The following is a 26,738-nucleotide window of genomic DNA, read 5'->3' as shown; positions in this document are numbered from 1 at the left end:
TCTTTACTTCTTCGTAATTGTTTGTATTATTTTTGTAGTTCGAACATGCCTCTAATCTAATCTTTGTCGTTTGTGAAGAAGTAGATAATTTTTAATGAAAAGGAGGAGTAGAATGAGGTCAGCGAAATACTTGTTTCCGATTTTACTGAACAAGGACGTATAAATCTGAATGGAACGATGGTGATAATGGGCAAGGTGCAGGATATAAGTTTTTAAAAACAGAAAATACTGAATAGTTCAAGGATCTGTCAGAACATCTGGCCAGGAATTAATCCATTACTCCTTTTGTGAGAAGACATCAGCTGACTCAAATTGTACACGTACCTACTACAGATGAACAACGATCGAGAAAACAAGACTAGCAACGCCAGCAAAGCCGAAAACCCGCACGACAATGTTGTATACGTCGCGTCGTTGACGTAAAGACTGTTTGTGAGTGTTTCGAGACGTCGAGATTGATCACTCCCGAAGTCCCGAACGTCAAGCAGCCTTGAATCGCTACAGTTGTTTATACGTGACTGAACTTTTATCTACTTGACAACTGTTATAAATGTATAAACAATCAAGAAGCCTATTTGAAACATCATCTTTATCTTCCAGTGTATAATAATCCGTTCCCCAGACTTTATTTAATTATTAGGCCCTTATTAAAAGGCTAGGAATTTTCTTTTCTTATATTTGAGATCAATTATGCAATCTCAAGTAAAAAGATAGTAACGTTATGTTTTATGTTTCTTAGAAATGAAATTTATTTGAGAATTGTTGTTTTTCTATTTATATAACCATAATATAATGGAACCAGAACATTTTAATAACTAAGATACTGTTCTGTTTTGTCTTTTGTCTCATTTAAACATTTATAATCTTATTTATTTCAATGATGTATGTTATTCAAAGTTACGAAATCTTTCCACGCCACCAAATGCTATTTCAAGAATGATGAGCGAGACTCGAAGCGCAAGCGAATGAGGAGACTAGACTCGAAAAACAAATGCAGCGAACATAGCGAGAGAGAGCGGCAGTTAGTTTTGTTCATCTCTAGTACCTACATATAGATTAGTTGCGATAGTAAGGACGTGTTGGCGGTTATGTGAAATGTGGTACAACTTTGGCATTTGAAATGTGTGTACGATTAATTTTATATTACGGTACTGGATTAGTTGTTATGCGTTCTTTACGACGTACTAAATATAAGACTTTTCTTTATGGAGTAATAAAAAGACGATATCAGAAATGTATGCCACGAAGTAATTCAAGAAACCATCCAAGATATATACAGTCACAAACGATGAAATATGATTATTTTTATTATTCTTGATGTTTTTTTTTTTTTTTTTTTTTTTTTTTTTGCTAGACTTTTTCCACTCTTCAACGATTTGCCTCTTACGCTCTTTTCTGCCTATAGGAGGGAGCACATTCAGCCAGTTGTGATAATTCCTTGACAAATGGCATTATTTCTAATGCTTTTCTTTACAGTGGAGAAATAAAGAACAACTGAAATGAACTAAGGCAAAGAAACATTCATTCATTCATTCATTCATTCATTCATTCATAGTGCTCTGCCGAAAGGTAGGTCTTTCACTGCAAACTCAGCATTCTCCAGTCATTCCTATTTTCTTCTGCCTTCGTCTTGGTCTCCGCATATAATCCATATATCTTAATGTCGTCTATCGTCTGATATCTTCTGCCACGAACTATTATTCCGTTCACGATTCCTTTCAGAGCATCCTTCAGTAGGCAGTTTCTTCTCAGCCAGGGACCCAGCCAATTGCTTTTCCTCTTTCTGATCAGTTTCAGCATCATTCTTTCTTCATCCATTCTTTTCAACACAGCTTCGTTTCTTACTCTGTCTGTCCATTTCACACGCTCCATTCTTTTCCATATCCAAATTTCAAATGTTTCTATTCGCTTCCCTTCACTTCGTCGTATTGTCCATGTTTCTGCTTCATACAATGCTACACTCCACACAAAGCACTTCACTAGTCTCTTCCTTAGTTCTTTCTCCAGAGGTCCGCAGAAGATGCTCCTTTTTCTATTAAGAGCTTCCTTTACCATTGCTATTCTCCTTTTGACTTCTTGGCAGCAGCTCGTGAAACATATCGATCTAAAATAATAGATTCAGTGTTTATTAAAAGTATAAAAGACTCCTGTTTTGTAATATTACAAGAAATTAATTAAGATATTTTGTCATAAATTAGCATTTTTACCATCCATTATATTTTTCTTTGTCATTGCTCCTTTTTCTTCGTTTATCCGATAGACCGGTATTCAGTATTTTGTCTAAAATGTTAAATACGATTTGTTATCATATTTTAACTAGTCAATTTATCCGTGTAGTAGACTTCTAAAACCTTTAAAGCGATAGTGAAAAACAAAACAGATTACCTGAAATCCTTTGTCAAAATTACTGACAAAGATGTACTCGAATTATGATCTTAATGATTGGTATCTTCGTTCTCTACTTACGTAAGAAATTAATACCAGAGAATAAGAGAATATATAGTCTGTTTGAAGAATTGCTAGCGTACGGAGATAAATAGGCCTGCATAAATATTAATAATTGTACAATTCGTGAATTAACGTGTGTTAATACATTAACACGTGGGTGTCCAAACGCCTACAGAACCAGGAGTTATTGCACGTCAAGCATGAGGTGCTAAGGTCAGTAACTTCCCATATAAAAAATGAAAAACGACCTTAAAGAATGTGCGCTGCGGGTTGCTTACGCCAGGGGTTACCTCGTACTAGTTACAATAGGACATCTATGCATTAACAGTTTGTCATACACCTGATGATATAATCCGTTATCATTATATTGACTTCATGGGATTCGATTCTCTTCTCTTGTGGCTTGACATCAGTGTTTAAGTCGCCTATTTAAAAAAAAAATGGATAAGAAAGGTAAAGAGAAGACAAGGAAAAGAATGTGAAGAAGACGAGATAGATGAATCAGTTGAACGATGTGAAATTTAGAGGAGATTGCTAACGTGAAAGCAAGATTAGTGATAAGTCTCGAAAATTCATTATAATAAATATTTAAACTGAACTGAATCGTTTCCAAGGTATTACCTATATATGTCACCGAATTTTACTCCGAGGGTTATGATTATAAACCATACCGGTTTCTACACATGCTGAGAATAATGTTAGGAATTTCATTAGAGATTCTACTTCAAATTATTCGCCAGAATCAGACATTTGCGCGAATGTTATATAATTGTTATAGCTGATATAGAGCTAAGAAGTAACTAAAATTGTATATCGAGTAGTATTGAGCGAAACAGTGATCTCTGTTTTTCCCACGGTATCAACAAACATTTTTTTATCGTCACAAATTGAATCACTAGCATTTTATGTTTATGGCAAGTTTTAAAGCTTACTGTGTGGGAACTCGTTAAAAGAGCAGAAATGTATGAGTGGAAAGTAATGGATGTATGACATGAGAAACACGACGTTTGTTAAGAGATTCTTCTTTCTGCACTATCATATTTCATGTCATATTATAATGGCTGTACTGACATTCACATAAAGGCGAGATTGGGTTCAAATGCAAAGAAACATAACAACATTCAGTCTTCAAGTTAAATAACTCAAAACTATTGAATAAGTTTCATTTGGCATGTGATACAAATTACAAGGGCGTGAAAGAACATGTGAAAACGTTTGAAGGGAAAGCGTAAAACGGAAAGGAGAGCAATGACGCCATTAAGAGAAAAATCCGTTTCAAATATTAGATGTGCTGACCGTTTTCAGTTTCTTAAAATGGATGTACCATTTCATTGATCAATTGCTAGTTTAGATTCAAGGACAGAAAAACGATACGTATAAGAAAAAGAAACACGATGAGAAGGAGATAAGGGAAAATAGGAGAATCAGAAAATGAGAAGAGGAGAGGAGAAAAAATAGAAGAAAAAGATTGGAAATTACAAAGAAAATAATAAAGAACATAATTGCAAGAGAGGAAAAAGGGAATAATAAGGAGGTAGAGAACGAAGGAAAGGGAACGGAGAGCATAAGAAGGTAAAAGAGTAGAAGGGAAAGGGGGGAAAGAGCACAAGGAGAAAAAATGTAAGAGAATAATGAGGTAGAGGGGTAAGTTTGAAAGGTGACGGAAAGCATAAACAAGAAAGAGGATTATAGTATGGAGGTAGGAAAGTAAGTTTAAAAGTTGACGGAGAGCATAAGAAGAAATTAAATAAAGAGGATTATACAATGGAGGTAGAAAAGTAAGTTTAAAAGATGATGGAGAGCGTAATAAGAAATTAAAGAAAGAGGATTATACTATGGAGGTAGGAAAGTAAGTTTAAAAGATGACGGAGAGCATAAGAAGAAATTAAAGAAAGGATTATACAGTGGAGGTAGAAAAGTAAGTTTAAAAGATGACGGAGAGCGTAATAAGAAATTAAAGAAAGAGGATTATAGTATGGAGGTAGGAAAGTAAGTTTAAAAGATGATGGAGAGCGTAATAAGAAATTAAAGAAAGAGGATTATAGTATGGAGGTAGGAAAGTAAGTTTAAAAGATGATGGAGAGCATAAAAATAAATTAAAGAAAGAGGATTATACTATGGAGGTAGAAAAGTAAGTTTGAAAGATGACGGAGAGCATAAGAAGAAATTAAAGAAAGAGGATTATACTATGGAGGTAGGAAAGTAAGTTTAAAAGATGACTGTGAGCGTAAGAAGAAATTGAAGAAAGAGGATTATACAGTGGAGGTAGAAAAGTAAGTTTAAAAGATGACGGAGAGCGTAAGAAGAAATTAAAGAAAGAGGATTATACAATGGAGGTAGAAAAGTAAATTTAAAAGTTGATGGAGAGCATAAGAAGAAATTAAAGAAAGAGGATTATAGTATGGTAGGAGAGTAAGTTTAAAAGATGACGGAGAGCATAAGAAGAAATTAAAGAAAGAGGATTATGCAGTGGAGGTAGAAAAGTAAGTTTAAAAGATGACGGAGAGCGTAAGAAGAAATTAAAGAAAGAGGATTATAGTATGGAGGTAGGAAAATAAGTTTAAAAGATGTCGGAGAGCGTAAGAAGAAATTAAAGAAAGAGGATTATACAATGGAGGTAGAAAAGTAAGTTTAAAAGACGACGGAGAGCATAAAAATAAATTAAAGAAAGAGGATTATACTATGGAGGTAGAAAAGTAAGTTTAAAAGATGATGGAGAGCGTAATAAGAAATTAAAGAAAGAGGATTATACTATGGAGGTAGGAAAGTAAGTTTAAAAGATGACGGAGAGCATAAGAAGAAATTAAAGAAAGAGGATTATACTATGGAGGTAGGAAAGTAAGTTTAAAAGATGACGGTGAGCGTAAGAAGAAATTAAAGAAAGAGGATTATACAATGGAGGTAGAAAAGTAAGTTTAAAAGTTGATGGAGAGCATAAGAAGAAATTAAATAAAGATGATTATACAATGGAGGTAGAAAAGTAAGTTTAAAAGATGACGGAGAGCGTAAGAAGAAATTAGAGAAAGAGGATTATACTATGGAGGTAGGAAAGTAAGTTTAAAAGATGACGGAGAGCGTAAGAAGAAATTAAAGAAAGAGGATTATACAATGGAGGTAGAAAAGTAAGTTTAAAAGATGACGGAGAGCGTAAGAAGAAATTAAAGAAAGAGGATTATATTATGGAGGTAGGAAAGTAGGTTTGAAAACTCACGAAGAGTATAAACAGAAATTATAGAAAGAGGAGAATAAGGAGATAGAAAGTAGATTTTAAAGGTGACGGAGAGCATAAGAAGAAAAAAAAATTGAAGAGTAAAGAGCTTTAAAAGCAGGTTTCAAAGACGACGGAGAGCATTAGAAGAAAAAAGAAAGAGATTAGGGGGATAGAAAAGTGGTTATTAATGGCGACGAAGAGTATAAGAAGAAGGAAAAGAAAGAAGAATATAAGAAGGTAGAGAAGTAAGTTTGAAAGGTGACGGAGAGCATAAGAAGAAAGAAAAGAAAGATTCAAATAAGTCTGTAGAAAGGTATGTTTGAAAGATAATAGAGAGATAAGAAGTAAGAAAAAGGAGAGAAGAATGAAGTAGAAGAGTGGAAAGAAGAGGTGACGGATAGCATAAAAAGAAATTTAAAAATATAAGTAGCTAGAAGAGTATAAAGAATTCGTGGCGAATTTCATAAGGAGAAAGAAAAGAGAGAGAAGAATACGGAGTTGAGAGCAGTAAAAGGGTTTTTGATGGAGAGAGCTTGAAGAAAGAAAGAAACGAAGAAGAATGATGCTAGAGAAGTGAAAAGGTAAAGGTTACAAGAACATAATAAGAGATAAAAGAAAAAGAAAAAGAAAAACAAAGAAAATGGGAAGGGAATGAATTTGGAAGAGTAGAAATTAAAGCTGGACGAATTGTAGAAGAAGGAAAAGGAAAAGAAAAACGATTAAAGAAAGTACACAAGAGGATGACAAAGAAAGAATATAAGCAACCGATAGACAAGTAAAAGAAAAATAGTAACGAGGTTTCAATATAAAATATACCAAAATGAAGAAGGAAAAAAGTTAAAAGGGAAGATGAGTTTATATAACAGGAAGTAAAACTAATATTTATTTACTTATTCATTAATTTATTCATTCATTTATTTATTATTTATTTATTTATTTGTTTGATTATTTATTTATTTATTTATCTGGCGGAGTTAAAGTCATAGGTCCTTCCTTTGCTAGGTCACAAATATACCTACAATATAAAGTTATGAATACCAAGAAGGTAAACAACGGGGAGAAGAGAAGAAAGAAGAAGAAACAGAAAAACAAATAATTATGTAACGATATAATTTATAGGGAAATATATTATAACTGAAAATATAAAAATCCTCAATATCTGATAGTTAGGTTAGTGATAAGAACATTGGTACTGACTATTTTTGTCGAAGTCTTCTTCTAATGATCATTAATTCAAATTGAAAATCTTGGGGATCTAATGTGTGTTGCTAATAGTATTTTATTTTATTATTCCATTATTCTGATCTGAATAAAGTATACCCATTTGAGTTCCAGTGACCGTTGTGTTCATAGCATTGAAATGCATAAGAATTTCACGTAGGATTGGCATACTTGAGCGATAGCATCCCCTCGAGGTCACACAGAAGCAAGTGGAAGGTGGTGCAGGCGTGCTTCGATTAGGAGACGGCTGAATATAAAAGAAAAAATGGGCATCGTGCCAGAAGCGGCACTCTTTTGAAGGAGCTATAAACTATAACGCTAATTTATTTCTGTGGCGTATCGAAATTTATTAGTTGGCAGACAAAGGTTTAATCGCGTGTTGCGAATTTGGCTTTGTTTTCAGTTACATTCCAGTGCTCTTCACGCTTGCTGCATTCTGTTCTGATGTCTCTTTCCAAGTATACAAATTATTAATTTGGTGTTGTAAGTACTGTATATGTAAAGGTAAGGGAAGTTATATAGTTTCATAAATTTAGAATAAGTCTACAATTTGATAACAATATTTTATCTGTTACATAGATTGTTTTATATATTATTTTTATTGTGCTTCTTATATTTTCTTCGTAAAATGTTTACTGTAGAATTAATATGGATTATTTTACAAATCTTGTTGTAATTCCTTTTATACTTTATATTTATTGGATACTTAACACGAGTTCATCTATAAATGTTATTTTCATTCCTTTATAATTTATGTTTATTGCAGGCATATACTTAATTGAGACAGTTAGTAATATATTATGCAACAAGTCTATTCTAATTTGACACAAGATTCAAACAAACCATCAGCGGTAATAACGCCATGTTTTGGCTGGGCTAGTTTCATAGATTTATGTAGACTAATTTTCTGATTCTTTATGTTAATCGAGTGCTGAGAAAAATCATATCTTTTTACTTATACATGCCAATAGTTTATGAGGTGCTTGCAGCTGTAGTCAAAGAGAAAATTTTGTGTGTCCGAAGTGTTCCGAAGTAAACGGAAACTTTAGTTTAAACGTCGGTGTTCTTGTTCCATTTAAAACAAAATGTTCTATTTCTTTCAATTCTGAAGTGTTCCCAGTTTGTGACCGGTAATTTTTCAATTTCTATTGACAATTCTTCTGAAGCTTTTAGAAAACCACTAGAAATTAGAAAATATTGTATTTGAATAAATTTATTCTGTACAACTGATTTATATTATCTTTTTGTTATGTTTATGTATATGACGTTATTTCCCATATAGTGCTGGCGATAATACCCACAAGCGTGGATAATAACGCCAAGTTGCAGTTTAAGGGGTTACGTACAGCTTACAGCAGGAAATGTTTTGGAAATATTCCTCCATTACTGTATCTTGTACATTAATGAAAATTGGTATGTGTAAAACACTATCCTTCTGCTATATGAAAAAAATATTTTTACGATTAAAAATATTTATATACTTTTTTCAAATTCAAAGTTCACTGTGCAGTGATGAAGCGTTTCCCTCATAACTCATGAACTTGTTAACTTTTTCATGTTCTCTCTCTTTTATTTTATTGCTCAAACTCATTTTTACAATATCATGCTCTTTCATCTACATTTCTTAATAAATAATGTTTTTTATTTTGTGTTAGATATTTGACCATTTTTTAAAATGAGTTTGTTTTTTATCAGACAATCTATCAAAGGTAGAGAAGTGATTTTGCATCATATTTTAGATATGACATGCATAAATACACACAAAAAATTTCATCACAGAATGTTGGATACTTTTTGAGTTATGAGGGAAACCCTTCATCACTGCATAGTGAACTTCGAATTTTGAAAAAAAAAAATATATATATATATAATTTCGTAAAAATATGTTTATCATATAGCAGAAGGACAGTGTTTTACATATACTAATTTTCATTATTGTACGAGATAGAGTAATGGAGGAAAAAAAAAGTTGAATATTTCCATACTTTTACTCCTTCAAGCTGAACCTAACCCCATAAGACGATATATTCCTTAATTCATTTTATCCTTGAATTTCTGATAAATCACCATTTTGTACGTTTGGTAAACATGTTTGTCTTCAAAATTGCGAATTTATATCTGAAGAAAACAGCACGATCTCTCTTTGAAAATGCCCAAACGTTAACATGGCGTTATTCCTCAAGGTACCTTACACCCGTTATATGTATTACCGAAAGTGCATAAAATAGAGACGTATTCAATTAAATAAATCCTTCATGAACACGATGCTTCAATTTCGAACACAATGTTCAGGTGAGACCTATTTAATGCACCATTACTTATTCCGAGAATTGCTTGAATGTCAGATGCAAATGAATCTCTGAAGTTTTGTATAGACATATATAGACATAGGCTACATCACCTTGCTGCTCCACAATGTAGACGTGGTCAGGTTTCGTGGAAAAGGAACAATAAACGTTGTCTGAGCCAGATAACCTACCAGCGAGATGAAATATGGCATCTGAAAAATCTCAAACATCAAGTTGCGTTAAGACGCAATATGAAATGTTCTCAGCGGGCAGCACAATAGAATTCCCACAGCACAGGTGCATCCCTGAACTCAACCGGTACAGATAAATTGCGAGCATTTCTTTCTGCGAACAATAGAGAGAGCATCGTCCACCCGCCCACTACGGCCTTCATAAAGTGCCGCTAAATCTATAGCGGTTACAGTTTCTTCTTATGAGTGAGTTCACCTGTCATATTATAAACAACTCTATTACGTGTTGTACCGGCTCCCTTGAAAGAAAAGCAGTGTGTGATACATTGTAGCGTCGATCCTGGCAGTACAGTACAGCATATAAATAAAATATTGTCTAAATCGTACCTATAAACATTTAATGCGAGTTGAAAAAAAAAAAACAAAACAAAACCTGAGTGACTTATAGGGCCCCTTTGCATTTATTTCCATCTGAATGACAAGGGATATTAATAAACGCAACTTATGATATAACCCTGTGCGTGTTACAGTTGTTCTAAATTGTGTGTACTGTTCAACAAGGTGGGATTATATTCTATTTTCGTCTCCTCTCTTCTACTTTTTCATTATATTTGTACGAATTGTAAATAGAAAGTATTATGTAAAATATGAGTAGTTATTTACGAGTCCTCACCTGTGGAGTAACGGTCAGCGCGTCTGGCCGCGAAACCAGGTGGCCCGGGTTCGAATCCCGGTCGGGGCAAGTTACCTGGTTGAGGTTTTTTCCGGGGTTTTCCCTCAACCCAATACGAGCAAATGCTGGGTAACTTTCGGTGCTGGACCCCGGTCTCATTTCACCGGCATTATCACCTTCATTTCATTCAGACGCTAAATAACCTAGATGTTGATACAGCGTCGTGAAATAACCCAATAATGAATAATAGTTATTTACGATACAAGTGTTAAAAATGACATTATCTTGTGAGTAAGGGATGTTTGTGCGAGATCGTGCGTATTTGCTTGGTTTCCGCACAAAACCAATCCGCGGAAAGTCTAAAATTTCACATTCAGTATTCCCAACCTAACACACATAACAATTTCCCCCTTCTTACCGCTTAAGTGACATATTCATTTTACTGCTTTAGGATTTTAACATATTATTTTTAGAGACGTTCAATATAGTAATAATTATAAATTGGAAACTTACCACTGCAATTTCACCTAAATTGCACTGTTAATTATTGTTTTTAAATATTTGCAAAAATTAAGTAAACTCTACAACTCCACTAAAGTTACTGGATTCGTGATGCAAGTAACATTATGGAAGCCGTGAAAAAATCAACAAGATTCCAGACTCATCATAGACTGGGGGAAAACAAGACAGACTATATCACGGCCTGCTGGAGTATAGTAAACACAGAAAACATTTTAAAGCAAGAATGTTGAAGATAGGTATTTTTGTTTTGCAAATTTACCGTCATTGAACAGAAACCAAGATGGAGATTTCATTGCAACTAATTAGAAATTCCCCTTTCAACTACGTTTCGCTTTTTCAAACTTTTCCTCGAACATGAAAACTTCAACATACCGCTCTTGTAACGCATATTACTATTGTGAAACTAGGCCGCAGGCCCAGTGAAGCAACCCTACGGACATAATAAAATCATTTTTAACATGTGTCTCATAGGGTCGATTTCTAAAACGAGGTGTAGACCACGGTCATGGCTTTAAACCGCGTTTGGATAAAAAAACGAGATCTTTTTCATTTTTCTGAGCCACGGCTCGAAACCATGGTCTGAAGTAGATACCACGGCTGGGACAGGTTTAAAACCACAGCTTCATGTATACAAGATGGAGGTAGTAAATCAGCTGGATGATTATTAAAGGAAAATTTGTGTCTACGAGTATTAAATCTCCGGATTAGAGTGATGAGAGACAGGAATAATCCTTTGTAACTATATAAGGACTATAATTTCTGGCGAATATTTCGATTTTCGAAGGAATGAACGCAAAATTTAGCAAGAATGCTAAATAATGATATGCAACGGAATGCAAGAGGCGACAGGTTAACAATTTTTTTACATCTTCTTGTTGCTTTCAAGGAAGTAAGATATAATATTTTATATTAATTATACCTTTATGCCTATAGGATGATACATATTAATTCTTAGTCTTTACAGTAGTTTTGAACATTTCATTTAATACTCGAAAATGTTGTGGGATACAAGAATATGAAGCAAACGTGATTTTGGCTTCTTATTTTAAATTTTATGAAACTGGAGCTTTTCACGTAGTACTAGCCTATTATATGTGAAAACAGAACTATACTACATTTTAGTTTCAATTGAAATTTTAATCCAGTTAATATTTAGGTTATTAATTCCTTAGAACCATGTTTTCAGTTTGTTAATGTTGGTAGTAGTTATGAACAAACGATAAACTACAGCCACAGTACTATAACATAAGCGCTCTACTTATGCTAATTATTTGGGTAATATCATTCTGGTACCTAAAACTTCGTTCCCTATTAAATACTAAGTAATAATAGTATTTTAAACGCACGTATATTCCCTAAATATAACAATACCTTATCTGAGAACAAAAGAACGTGACTTACTGCAATTCAATAAAAATATTAATCCCGTTGTTCATTTATTTCTAATATCGACTGTGTACAGGAATAAAAATCGATTCTTAGCTGCGTTGCCATATATAAACCCCACGAATCTCAGTTTCTTCTCAAGCCGCGTCTCGACTTCTTTTAGAAATCGCATAAGGATTCAGACCTCGATCGCGGTTCAAAAGCCGAGGTTTGGAACCACGATTTCGTCCGTGTTTTAGAAATCGACCCATAAGGTTACCAGATACATGGTCCAATACTGAATTGTTCATATTATGAAGATGCCCATAATGTAGTAACGTCCATTTATGTAAAATATCCAAGCTCAGAAAATGTCCAATTACGTAAAGTCCAAAATTAAAATGTCCAAACTGGTCATGATCTGAAAAGGTCCAATTCTTAATTGAATATGATCCAATGCCTAAAATGTCCACTTGGAACGAAGTTGTGTGAAATATCCAGACTTACTAAAAATATATTACTAATGAATAGTGATTAAAAAGTGTTACGATAACTGTATTTAAATTAGTTCCGTTAATTTATTCAGAATTGTTATAAGAAGGCACTGAAGAAATACATTAAAGTCCACCTTGATGATCATCATCTTCAGATTGTGGGTCAGAAAGCAATTTAAGGCGGAATTACTGGTATCTGGTTACAAGATTTTCCACTTGTTGATTGTGAAGGTTTTTTTTCTGCTCAGTGGACGTTTAATGTTTTCATGTCCACCTAATAATTGTCACCGTTTCATTCTGCTGTTGCTTTAAATGTTTTATAAATCGCCATGTATGTACATGGTGAGATATAACTAATCTTTGAAACTGAGAGTGGAATCCCTCCATAAAGTTGTTCGTTTGTTGGCGACCATTTAATACTAATTCACAAACATTCCACATTTCAGGTGGGAACTTAGGGTGAACAGCCCTCCTTCTTCCTCTTGCTGGCCTACTGTTGATGTATTTAGTATCCACATATTGGACGAACTCCATAATTTCTTCTTCAAAATTATCATTGAGATTTATTACGAAGTACTAAGAATTTTCGAAGTCTTTCATTTCCATAACAACAAAAATATTGCTTTCGTGAGTTAATCACTTCTGTGTCACCTTGGAAACATTACCGTCCATAAAGTTTTTTTTTCTACTCGTGGTATTGATTTCATACGTTTGTCTCTTTTTAAATAAACATTTTTGAGCAATGGCCCATTTTGCATTTTCGACTTTTTTTTACACTTTGGACTCTTTGTCTATTGGACATTTTAAATTTGGACATTTCTACTTTTGGAATTTTTGTTTATGGACTAAATACCATGGACGAATACGATCCAAAAATATAAAATTACTCAGAGACATACTATCCACTGTCCGTCCAAGTGGTTTTGTCCTAGGGTCATAGAAAGGGGAGCAAATCACGTGACAGTTAATTACTTAAAGAGGACTTTTATTTAAGTTATTTTAAACAGTTGTATAATATTACGTAGACGTACAATTCCTAACAGAAATTAATGTTTTCAGAAAAGAGCTAAGACAGCCCAGCCACTAGCCTTTACAGAGGGGCGAGCAGAAGCGGGTGGGGGAAACCGGAATGCGACGTAGGCAAACTGACGATAGTACCTGTGCGAAAATATGATTCAATATTAAAGCTCTTTCGTCACTGAAAACGCGAACGTATTTCTGGAACGTACTATACTCACTAACTCGGTACCGTTTACTATGAGAGTAAGGCGACTTTGACTGCATACGCGGCCTTGGTTCTGTGTGGAAGACGGTTGGAAGTTTACTAGTAGAGGGGGTGAGAGTGCAGTACATTCAAAAACTCAGGTACAATAAAAATTTAAGTAAATATAATATATCCCTGTATTTCTCGCTATTACGTGCAAGTTAGAATTCGCAGACCTCTAGTTCCCGATCTGAAAATATCTACCTATCCACAACCCCTTAAATTTCTTCAGTTGAATTCTGAAACACCCGGTATATCGATACAAAAATGTTATAATTACTGAAAAAGAATCTGAAAATAAAAGTTCTACATCTTCAATGGTCAATATTTTTTAAAGTGTTATATCTGTATATTTCTTTCATAATAAGATTACGGTATAAAATTATATTATGAAACGATGAGATGATAAGTAGGAACTGATAAAGGGAATATGAGGTGAGAAGAAGAGGAAAACTGAAGCACAGGGAATATTCTGTTCCTCAAATTTGAGACGCTGTAGCCAGGATCGAATTCCGAATCAGTATAGAATAGGACAATAATTTCGAGAAGGCCTGTGTTGAAGAAATCGTACGTAGCCGCCTCCAAGGCCACGCACGGCGCATATAATTTAAATGTAAATGACGGAGATGATGAACACTGCAGTAGGCGGCCTGCCCCATGCGCGTGCTGACGCAGCTTCGCGTCTAATTGGCGGGCGACGCAAAACAATCACTTCCTACATCAGCCGCAGCAGTTGTCAGACTTCAGGGGTACCTACATCCAAATGGATTCTTGATGCCAGTCTCAAGTGCTGGGGCTGTCCCTGTGACGGCATAGATAATTGAAGAACTCGAACACAGCCATGTAAAAACGTCGAATTTGATCGAATTTGGACAGATACATAAGGGTAAAATTACTGCCAAAAGTCGCGCTTTCTCTGTAGTTGAATTTCAATTATTTACGTGTGCCAGGCTTCAAGTCTCGGGGGTCCATTTCTGGCTGACGACAGCGTATTTTAAAAGGGAAATTATCATTCTAAGTACTTTTGTACGGTGCGGAAGTAAAGTCGTTGGCCTCGTGTAGTGGTTTTATAGCATATTAAATATTTATTTCTTAATGAATATAAATGAAGACACGCAAAATTCCACAGGCAGGACCGCCATTACTCTAATCTTTGGTAACATCCGTCACCACAACGATTGTTGAGATCTCTGATAGAAAATTACAGTTCGAAATTTCTCTGGTTAAAATACTTCTATTTGTAATGTTTAGGGGGCGGATGTTGATGATCTAAAAATATACTTAAAATGATCATTAAAATGTCCTTAAACTAATGGAAAAATGACATAAAATTAAAAGAAAATGACATTTAAATATTATATATTAAAACTCAAACTTCACTGTTATTCACTTGTTTAGTAGGTAATTACTACTGACCTATTTGTTTAGAAAATGATTTAACAGACCTATCGATAAATAAGAAAGTAAAATCCATTCTAAATGATCTAAAAATTCTTCAAAGTATTAAAAATGACCAAAAATGCCGAAAAAATATGAAAATGACTTATTAGTCCAAAAAGTAAAAAAATACAATATAAGCAATTACTTTTTTTTTTATAGCATTTCTATATTAATAGGCATCGTCCTAATGTGAAAAATAAGAAATGACTTTTCATCAACATCCGCCCCCCTAGTAATGTTACCGATCGACGTAAGGCCATCAAATTCAAAATACTCTTGAATATATTAAACGTAGGACCTTAAGGTAGAGCAAGTGGTAGAGTTCTTAACTTCCAACTTTTTTTTTGATTAGTATCTCAAGCAGCATAGGGGCTTCCTCCGGATATTTCGATTTTCATAGGGCAAAAAGCCAATGCAAGAAAGAGAAAAAAGAAAGAAATTACAGTCAGTATCCTATCTGAGGTGATTTCTTAACAGTGCAATCGAACCTTTCAACGCAAGTAAACAAATATTGGTAATTATACATGAAGGTGAATGAAAATCCTTGGAAAAATCAACAAACTGCTTCGAGATGGATCCTCTTGCTCCGGCCATCAAACCTATTAATTTTATCTGTTGTAATCGATATTTCTCTGATAATATGGGATTGTTGGTTCATAGATGAGTTGTTTCTCCTTATGGACATCTTGCGGTTGGCTCTTGCAAGTCTCGAAACGAACTGTAGGATCAATTATAAAAGCCTCTCCGATGGTCCTGGTAAGCGATCATATCTATCCTACGAGTGCTGCCGGTGGTTGATAGACCATGAACCTCTTCGAAAACAGTAAACCCCGTATTGAGTAGTGCTTGACCAATGGCGCTTCTTACTTTGTGGTGTCTGATATTGCCCAAAGCCTTGCCATGAGGGCAAGAACCCAGAACATTTGGGAGAGTTTCTGTCTCGCTGCCGCAACAACGGCATCGTTGTCCATGGTCCTTCCCGGCATGGCACGAACTGCTGCTACGTTACCAGCCATCTTCAAAGCGTCATGCCATTCGCTGCATGTTAGGCCTTTAGGTGCGGTGTGATAAATTCTTCAGCCTACACTTACGTCATTTGTTAAGTAAATGTTATAGGCCTAATATTTTATTAGTAGCTGCCCCACATGTGTAAGGAATGAAGTTTAGATATTTACTTCCTAAAATCCAATGACTTTTTGGCGAACCGAGCGATGTGGTGCTAATATTATTGAAGAATTTATTTGAGCAATTTCATTGTACTTAAGTCTTAAAATCGTGTCTGAATTTAAAACCGGACGTTAAATAAGGAATTACATCAAATGTTTTTGTTTCCTTATTTTTGAACATTATTTAATTAATTTCTTATTTAACTAATTGTTTTTTTTTTTTTTTTTAGTTTTCTTCAGTCTTCCTTTTTACTTCTTCCTTCTTTCGTATTCTTTATACTCGTTAACCTAATGAGCATACTAATGCCGAATTTATTATAGGTTTTGTGCTTGCGACAATGTTTTGCGGGCGTGAATAATTTGCAAGGAATTACGATGCTGCGCCCTCATTGAGTCCTAGCCTGGAGATACGAATGGAGATGAGTGCCGCCGAGTGTGGGAAAATGAGAGAGCGACAGACTTGTGGACTCGCTGCTGTCTTTTAATCATTAAGCGAGCCTCGATGACAGATCTGTTTAATATTACTGACATCCCCATGATTTATCGCGGCTCGTGTAATTGGAAAGCTTTGAACTAGCAATCGCTCATAATTTCGAACCGGATGTGAGATTGATGGGAATGTAATGACTCCTGCTTCCAATCACTTTCCCCCGCTCTCTGAATACTGATGCGGTTATAAATCATTTCTTCCAAAAAATGAACCGATTTGAGATTCGTGTACCTGCAGGAAATTATTCCACTTCCTTCACCTCCAGAGGAAAAATAAAACACTACAAATTGGTCCATCATTACACTGAAAAACTGTTCTTTTTGTTTCTGCTAATTCGAGTGCCAAGGTAATGAGTCCCTGCACCTCGCTTAAGAAATTTGCCATCGTACTCCACGAGAAAGTATATTTAACATAACTTCATGCACAGCTTGAGTGGGAAGTGTAAGTTATTACTACTCCATAAATAATTACAGTCAACTCTGGATATAGTGAACCTATACGGACTTGCATTTTGTGTTCATTATATTCAAGTTCACTAAATCCGAAGTGTCTCACCCCTAACCTTAAACGACAGGAATGAATGAAATTGTGAACAAGAAAATAAAATACTGTAGAGTAATTAAATTATTTCATTTTTGTAGAATGGATTACACTGTATATTGTTACTCACAGTTGATTTATTTAAACTATGTTGTCGACCCACGTCCGTTTGCGGAAGACCAAGTTCATTGTCACTTATAATCGCCCTATCTTCCAAAGAAAACACTTTACGCTTCGACATTTTTATACAGTACATTCACTGTTCGAACACTAGAAACAGACTGATCAGGTAGAAATAAACTCTGTTATGGTGTGACTGCGTACTCAGCCTTGGAATTTCCCGGGTTACTTAATGGAAACTGGAAGGGGATTGATGGCGGGCTTATGTGAGGGCGGCAATGAACCTCCGGGTTCCTTAAAAGCCAGTAAGTAAGTAAGAAAGTATAATTAATGCAATATAAAATATTTAGAAGTGTACAAAATCATAAATACTGATATAGCTGCACGAGTCTTTTTAAGACAATAATTTATTTATTTATTTATTTATTTATTTATTTATTTATTTATTTATTTATTTATTTATTTATTTATTTATTTATATTTAATGTGCTGTACAACAGCCAGTGGCCAATTACAGTTCAGCACAAAGAATATAACAAAGACATCAGAAATGATATAAATTACAATATACAAGATTACAAGAATATTATAATACAACGACAATAATAACATTGAATGGACGGAATAAAATTGATGACTAAACTATATAAAATAATGACAATTAAAAGTAATTGTAATTGAAAATGAAAGGATGGAATCATGTAAATGAATAAATAACAAAATGATATAAAAGGTAGCGAGAATAATATTAAAATACATATTTAAGCAAAAGACATAAATGAAACTGATATAAAACTCCAACGTATACACTACACATTAAATGAATCCAAGTTAGATCCATGCAAATTAGCATATGTTATACATCTGCAAACCGGAGAGAGAGATTTAGAATTTCTATTGTAAAACATTTTATGACATCTTAAACCCTTAGCAGGAATACGAAGATTGATATTGATTAGGAAAGATTCACAATCAATATCACCCTTAAGAACTTTACTAAAAAATAAATAATCAAGATCTTGACGTCTGGCAAATGAACTACAGCAATTAAAATATTTGCAGTTAATCTCATATTTATAATCATCAGAATTAGGTAAAAATCTATAAGAACACAGGGAAATCAATTTTCTTTGAATATTCTCTAGTTTAGCCGAGTGAGTGGAAGCAATGGAGTTCCATACTACAGATGCATATTCAAGCTTGGATCTGATCAATGTATAGTATGAAATTAATAAACACATAAAAAGGTAAAAGGTAAAGGTATCCCCGTAACATGCCATGAAGGCACTTGGGGGGCATGGAGGTAGAGCCCCATGCTTTCCATGACCTCGGCACTAGAATGAGGTGGTGTGGTCGGCACCACGCTCTGACCGCCTTTTACCCCCGGGAAAGACCCGGTACTCAATTTGATAGGAGGCTGCCTTAGGAGTAGAAAAAGAATAAGTTATAGATTTGATTAGACCAAGCATTCTTAATGAATAATAATAATAATAATAATAATAATAATAATAATAATAATAATAATAATAATAATAATAACAAAGATATACTACTACTACTACTACTACTACTACTACTACTACTACTAATAATATTAATAATAATAATAATAATAATAATAATAATAGTGTACAATTCTGAAATTTCATTTCACGATGGATACTCTTTCTTGACACTGAATCGAACGACGATTAGGTATACAATATTTATATTCTCCACTACGAAGAACTTAAGCGTTATTTTATATCAATCATCATAAGCCTGACAACTGTATTTCATTTCATTCATCAGAAGTACAACGTTCTTCAGCATTATGAATAGTTCCCATCGTATCTGTCCTTTCCACCACGTTTATATTGACACCCATATTACATCACAGAATGTAAATGTAAACCAATCCCATGGGGGTTTGAACAGGTGTGTCTCATGGAAGTGCTTCTGTCGCTACACGCACGGGAATCTGTTCAGACGAACAAGACTTCCATTCTACAACGGCTGAAAAGGCACGACGGTCATACAATTCTGGTACAGCCAATTCAGGAATTCTCTCTCTTCATTTATTACATAACAGCGGTAAGGTAAGCCTTCCTAGGCCCAGTTTCATCAAGCTTCGTTAAAATAACGCTAGCAGCATGTTAACTAACGTGTTGTTAAAATTAAACATCTTGTTAGTGTAATAGTGTTTCACCAATCATTTGAGGTACTTTGGTTAGGTAACATAATGTTAAGAGCAATGTAACAGGAATCAAACAAGCAGTGGGTGTATGAAAGCTTACTCAATGTGCCTCTAGTTGTGGTGTAGTCATTTGTTTTAGCGGAAAATTGCATTGTTTTACATTATTGAAGTATTACAGACTAACACAATTATAACGCAAATCAAGAAAAAGAAACATAAGGAGCAGTAGTTTTACCTCACATGAGAGCATAATCATTTTAGTAGATCTAGCAATTAATTATAAGAACGTAATTGAACACAAACGTAGTGATGGAACTTTCATTAGGAAAAAGGAACAAGCATGGGTTTCTTTAACCCAAGATTTAAATCGCCATTTGCATGTGAAAACGCGAACTATGAAACAAATCAATGCCATGAAAGTATTAAGAGAAATGCTAGGAAGGGTCGTGCACAAGATACAGTGGACGTCTGAAAACTGACGGTGGTACTTTCACTCTCAAAGTTGATATTTGAACAAAGATTCTTTCAATTATCCAGGATCAAATAGAACCAATAGAAAATGAAGATAATTGTGATGCTGAATATTACAGTGGTAAGCGTTAACATTATTTTCATATCTCACATACCTAACATATCTTCACACTGTTAAATCAGTGCAGTAAAAAAATATCGTTTTGAAAATCTGCAATCCTAATTATATGAGTATTAATACGGAATGATAATCACAGAAATGCTTACGTTAATAAGCACACATCTTCTCTTTACTGCTGATAAAGTGCTAATATTAGCCTAATATCAATAATTTTAGAATTTATGAACATATCTATTCTGAATAATTAAAAATGCTCAAGTAGTGATTAGAGCTAATAAATTGTTTTCATTGTAAATATATTTCGATATAATAATGCAGTTTGTGACGTATGTTCCCTGGCAGCCATGATTCACGCTGTAACAGGATGTTAAGGATTTAACTGCGGGAGTATGCTATGTTAATTTAACAGTGGGTTTAACATGGTGTTAGCAGTAAGAACAGTTGATGAAACATCTCTTCCGTTAAGTTTACTGTTAAACTGCCGTAATGACATGTTAAATATTTAACAAAGGTTGGTGAAGAAACGTCTCTTCCATTAAGTTTACTGTTAAACTGTCTTAACGAAATGTTAAATGATTAATAAAGGTTGGTGAAACTGGGCCTTACACTTTTCTTCATTTCCATTACCTTTAAATGATGTATAGGATAAGATTGTTCGTAAGTGGTAAGGGAAACGATGTGGTAGGAGAAAACTTACCCTCATTCGCTTTGTCCATCACAAATCAGAAAATAAGTTTTCGGAATCGAACCCCGTCTCCCTTTAGTAAGAACTCGTGAACTCGTGAGCTGACTGACTGAGTTTCAGCTGCATCTTTGCTCTTGCTGATTAGAGAGCTTGATGCGAATAAAAAGTTGTAATATTTGGATGATGATGCACTTATAGAAGCCTGCAGGCATTGTCAGAGTGCTTTAGCAGATATTAACTTCTTTTTAATTGGTAGAGAGTGTAACAAGAAACTACGGACTTGTTCTCCGTAATGCATTTTATGTCTCGCAGAATTTTTAGCGTCCGTAGGCCACTTTATTCTTATTATGAAGTTCAATATATCAATGTCTAAACTACTTATAAATGGTTGAGGACTGCCCACTGCCCATTTACGATCCATCTGATGAACCTGCAATCAAACTCCTTTTATTTATTTTGAATGAACGTAAATATAACAGTGATTGAAAGCATTTGATTTCTTTTGTATGCGCATAGTATCAGCTTATTTCATTGTGGGGACAAAGAGGATTTTCTTGTAAGTTTGTGCGTTTGCATTACGACATTTTACCCAACGTGTCTGTTTCTACATGGGTTAAATTTATTTCTCATGTTAGATTTCTGAACAAAGTAATATAATTTTAATTATTAGCAATTAGTCTAATTATAATTCTGGCGCACTGTTCTAATGTCTAATGGTTGTTCGCTGCGATGTAGAGTAATGTAGAGTACGCGCTGTCCATCCAAGCGGTTCGTGGTTCGATTCCCGGCTTAGACAAGGGACTGAATGGTTGTCCGTTGTCTTATGATTGTCCTGCGATCTCTCGACTGTGGCCCTGTGTTGTGTCAATCCAACATCCAGGGCGACCCGCAATGTATAGATGTCCGGTATCGATTCAGAGACAATACTCTCCCTCCACTACCTCGCATTGGTCTATAAGTCGGTATTGCAGGGGAGATCAAACATATAAATAAATAAATAAATAAATAAATAAATAAATAAATAAATAAATAAATAAATAAATAAATAAATAAATAAATAAATAAATAAATAAATAAATAAATAAATAAATAAGTAAATGGATGGATGGACACCAACATCGGAAACATCACTGATTTATAGCTACACATTTATTTGGGTTTCTCTCTTGGTTCCGCACATATGTCTGTGTTCATTATAAAACGGTTTTCGGCCATCAGCAGGGTAGATCAGAAGGTAACGCCTTTGCCTGATGATTCGGAGATGAACTCCGGCATGGGTTTGATTTCTGCTTGGGCTGATTACGTGGTTGCGTTTTTTCTGAGGTTTTCTTCAGGCCTAAGGCGAATGTCAGGTAATCTATGGCGAATCCTCGACTTCATCTCGCCAAATAACATCTCGCTATCACCAATTCTTTCGACTCTAATTAACCTAGTAGTTGTTGCAGCATCATTAAATAGCCAAGTAAAAAATTGTTTGTAGGTAAAAAAAATATTGTTTTTACACAATTTTTTAATAGTTGTAGTTCTTTAAAGTAGAGTCGTGATTCTATATTTTTTATATATGTGTTTGCACTGTTAATTTAAAAATCAAATGATAATAGGAAAGTCGTGTTTTCTGCTGTAACGTCATAAGTCTTGATTATTTGTTTGTAGATCGCTGTAGGAACTTTATGAGAGTGTTCGAAACATTGCATAAGACTGACAGTTAAATGGAGCTTTTACGACATAGTGTCGTCAGCGCGTATAACCACCCACGAGGAAGTGATTGATACGACCTGAACTTGTACTGGAAGGTTTCCGATCACTAAGAAACTCGTCAATTGACAAGGGTGTGTGAGTAGATGGATGGGCTGATGATGGACGGATGGATATATGCAGTAAACAAATGAAATAGATAAGCGATTAATGAATAACTAATGCGGATATATAATAATAATAATAATAATAATAATAATAATAATAATAATAATAATAATATTAATAATAATAACAAAGTGGCCTATGTAGCATTTGTGGACTTGAAAAAAGGCTTTTGATATAGTGGATTGTAATAAACTTGTGGGAATCTTGAAGAAAAATGGATGTGATTCGGAAAGAAAGGAGGCTATTCAGTAATGTCTACATGAAACGAATCAAAGTAGGGATAGGAGAAGAAATGTCAGTGGGAAATAGAATAGGGAAGGGAGTACAAGGTTACCCTTTATTACCTACGTGTTCAACATATATTGAAGAATTCAGTGAAGAATTGTTTTTAGAACATAACAGGAGTGATAATAGGAGGAAGATGAATAAAGTGTATACAGTTTTTTGATGATATGATGTTGCTAACAATCCAAGAAAAACAACATTCAAGACTGCGTGAAGTGATGCTACTCCACGATAACGCCCGTCCGCTGTCTGCTAACCTGACACAAAACACTATACCAGGAGTTGGATTGGGAAGTCATTCCTCACCCACCTTATTCACCTGATCTTGCGCCCTCAGATTTTCACCTTTTCCGTTCTCTATCGAACAACTTAAAGGAACTTCCTTCCCGGATGAAAATGCGCTCTGAACATGGCTTGACGACTTCTTTAACTCGCGATTTCTACAGGCGTGGAATCGAAAAACTACTCCAGCGTTGGCAGATTGTTGTCATTAGTGAAGGAGAGTATATCGTTGATGATTAACTTCTCTCTTATGTGTATCTGATATGTTTAATAAACTTATGAAAAAACGCTACGATCTTATGCACCAACCTAACACTTCTATTATCATTTTAAACCGAAACAAAAATGAAACATCCAAACCAACATAACTGTGGTCTCATTCCCGAAGCTGGATGACGTATTCTACGTTCGGTGTATCTCTAATATAGCGCAATGTTTTTTTTTATTTTTTTTTTTTATTTCTTGTCCTACCTTGCTTGCCGTAAGAATTGGCTACAACCTTAGCTATGATCTGTATGGTCCTTTACACTTGTAATAATTTTGAACTAATTAGCGGAAGTTTTCCGTCACGTGGCCTTCATGATGAAATGTTACTACTTTGTGAAAATAGAGGACAAACACAAAAAAGTCACACACTCGTACATCCAATCTCCAGGGAAGGACGAAAAATTTTCGTTGCTCTTTGGAGATTCGAACTCGGGATCACCAGATTTATAGCAGTGTTTGCTGTCACGTAAGCCACACTGGAGGACTTCCTCAAAAATTCTTTTCATTAACTAATATGTATAACTATACGACGCATGCTAAATAGTTATTGCCGTTGAGAACTTATCGCCAAATAAAGCTGAAACCAACATAAATGAGTAATATTAGTCGAACTTGAAAGCAAAAAAGTAATAAATGTGGTTTTTATACAATTTTCATAAGATTTTAGATCAGAAGAAACGACCAGATAACGTGCCACATTTACGAGGATTTAATGTGTACAAATAGTTTTGTTGCTGGAATTTCTGTTTTCACATAAAGAAGCCAGATTTTTATCGTTCAGTGAGCCAGATGTGCAGCAAATTAATTGGAGCGCAAAACAAAAAGTTCAAACGTCCGGACATAAAAAGTAAGGTCGCTGCGAAAGAAATCTTCTTATTTTATAGAAGAGTAATTTAAACTACAATACCTGCTCTCAAACAAACAACGTTATAAATGATAAATTGACACTTTAGCTCTCAACTTCATTACGTTGCAATAAGGTCTAGCTACTCTAGCTAATTTCATCGCCTTCAGATCTGAAGATACGTTCGACGTACTGATCAACGGGTAGTTAAGTCAGTAAACAATCAATTTTTTATTGCAATTCCTGAGCATTTTACGCAGCAATAAGAAAAACGCTTCAGGGTTTTGTGATGAAACTCATCCGATGATTGACCGAGTCACGATTTGATAGTGACTTGGAACGGTTTAACTTTTTTTTTGTTTTGCTAGAAAATGTCAGTATTTTATACATTTTTTTTCCAACATTCCACACCTGGCTAACTGGTGGGTCTATGCCAGCGGTATTCATTAAGAAACTGCCAACGGCGGTCCGGAATTTGAGATATGTTGAATCTGATACGGCCAGTACAAACGGAATTACGTTTGTAATTTGAAATCCAACTTAAAGAGCCTGACTACATACTCCAGATGCTACCATTATTACATCCTCCTTTCATGCTTCCGTTTTCTAAAATCCTAATTATAAAATTCTGTAATAACGATATCATAAAACCTTACGTTGCAATTTTCTCGTTTCCAAGAAGATCGTGGTTAAAAAATTTGATCTCAGTAGATGAGAAGATATCTCAACTAATTAACACTGGGTCGGGAAAGTGTACAATTATTTGGGTAATCGGCTATTGATTGCTGCTGTACAGAGGGTCGTACTGAAAGCCATGAGCAACACATTGCTATAATTTCAATTTCAACAATGTAACAAAACGATTATATGGCGTAAGGAAACCGCTTAAGACAGCAGAGCATACATAATATAGGACAAAATAGACCAGACTCAGTGGGAGGAAGGAAATTTATTTACTTATTAATTCATTAATTAATTAATTTATTTATATATATATATATATATATATTTATTTATTTATTTCTATAACAGGGCAAAGCCCCAATTACAATAGACAGTACAGAAATGTTCACTTTCTGTTATAAAGTGGGATACGGCCGCATTACATTTGCAACTCTGAACGTTACAAGAGCAACACTGGATATTCAGCAAGATGTAAAATACAAAACTAAGTTTTACTTTGATGGTAATGTGATGATACAGTGATCGACTTCTGTAATGACGTAAACATTTTTGTCATTGTTTTTTTTTTTTTTTTTTTTTTTTTAAGTATTTTGAGTCCTCCATAGTGATGCATACTTTCTTATGTTCTTCCTCTGCTCTAAATCAATTACATGCTCTCAACAACGACACTCTATCACAGATGGCTTTATGGTTTTAATCTGATGGTTTCTTGCTTAATCAAGAAACAACTATCAACTTAACTTTCAGCCTAAACTATCAACTAAATAAGACAACAGACTCAACTACACAAAATTTCTAGGACTTTTTATAGATTCCAGTTTAACATGGGATAAGCACATCGAATACATATGCACAAAGCTATCAAGGGTTTTATATTTGTTAGAGAAATTAACTACTTGCGTTTCTCAAAATTATTTAAGATGTGCCTACTTTTCTTTCTTTCAGTCGATAATTCGATATGCCCTAATTTTCTGGGGAAATGGAACCAAAATTGGAATCGTCTTGATTTTACAAAAGAAGGCATTAGAATTTTATCTAAATCAAACTATCTGGAACGTTGTCGGCCACTTTTCAGACAATCACGGATTTTAACAATCATAAATTTGTATATATATGATCTAGTACTTTACACTCGACAAAATATCGACAATTACTCATTAGTGGCCAATATACATGATCATGAAATTAGAAATAGTGAATAAATTAATATTCCACATTGTAAATTACACAAGAGCATCACAAACTTTTTAATTATGGGGATGAAATTATATAATACGCTCCCAAGTCAATATTACAAATTACCAATCAATAGCTTCAAAACTAGATTTTACAATTGGTCATTAAATAATCATTTTTATTCTGTTGCTGAGTTTTTCAACATAAATTTGTATGGAATTGTATTTTAATAAATAAGTTTAATTGCAATTTAGTTAGTTTTCTTCAATTTAAAACTTTCAAATTATTTCATGTTTTCATTGTATTACTTAAATTTTACTGTTTCTCTTATTGGTGTTTTTTTTAAGTATTCTGACGAAGCCTAACACTGTATGTCTAATGGCCAAATAAATTGAATTGAATTCAATGGTATCTCACGCACTTCCTAACCATTAGACCCGGGTTGATTCTC

The 26,738-nt window shown here is 34.3% G+C and overlaps 1 protein-coding gene and 1 long non-coding RNA gene across 3 annotated transcripts in view; both read left to right on the top strand.

The window, feature by feature from the left end:
- IP3K2 (Inositol 1,4,5-triphosphate kinase 2) overlaps positions 1 to 26,738 on the top strand; it is an 851,156-nt gene that overhangs the window by 56,368 nt on the left and 768,050 nt on the right. The gene's annotated exons all lie outside the window — the stretch shown is intronic.
- Positions 1,370 to 6,300, top strand: LOC138697980 (uncharacterized). The gene is made up of 2 exons (XR_011331641.1): positions 1,370 to 4,642; positions 4,714 to 6,300. It is a non-coding gene; the product is annotated as an uncharacterized lncRNA (long non-coding RNA).

Source organism: Periplaneta americana, chromosome 4, assembly GCF_040183065.1.
Source record: "Periplaneta americana isolate PAMFEO1 chromosome 4, P.americana_PAMFEO1_priV1, whole genome shotgun sequence".
In the NCBI taxonomy this organism is placed as follows: Eukaryota; Metazoa; Arthropoda; class Insecta; order Blattodea; family Blattidae; genus Periplaneta; species Periplaneta americana.
Note: the sequence above shows the minus strand (reverse complement) of the source record. Positions and strands in the feature narration are given on the sequence as shown.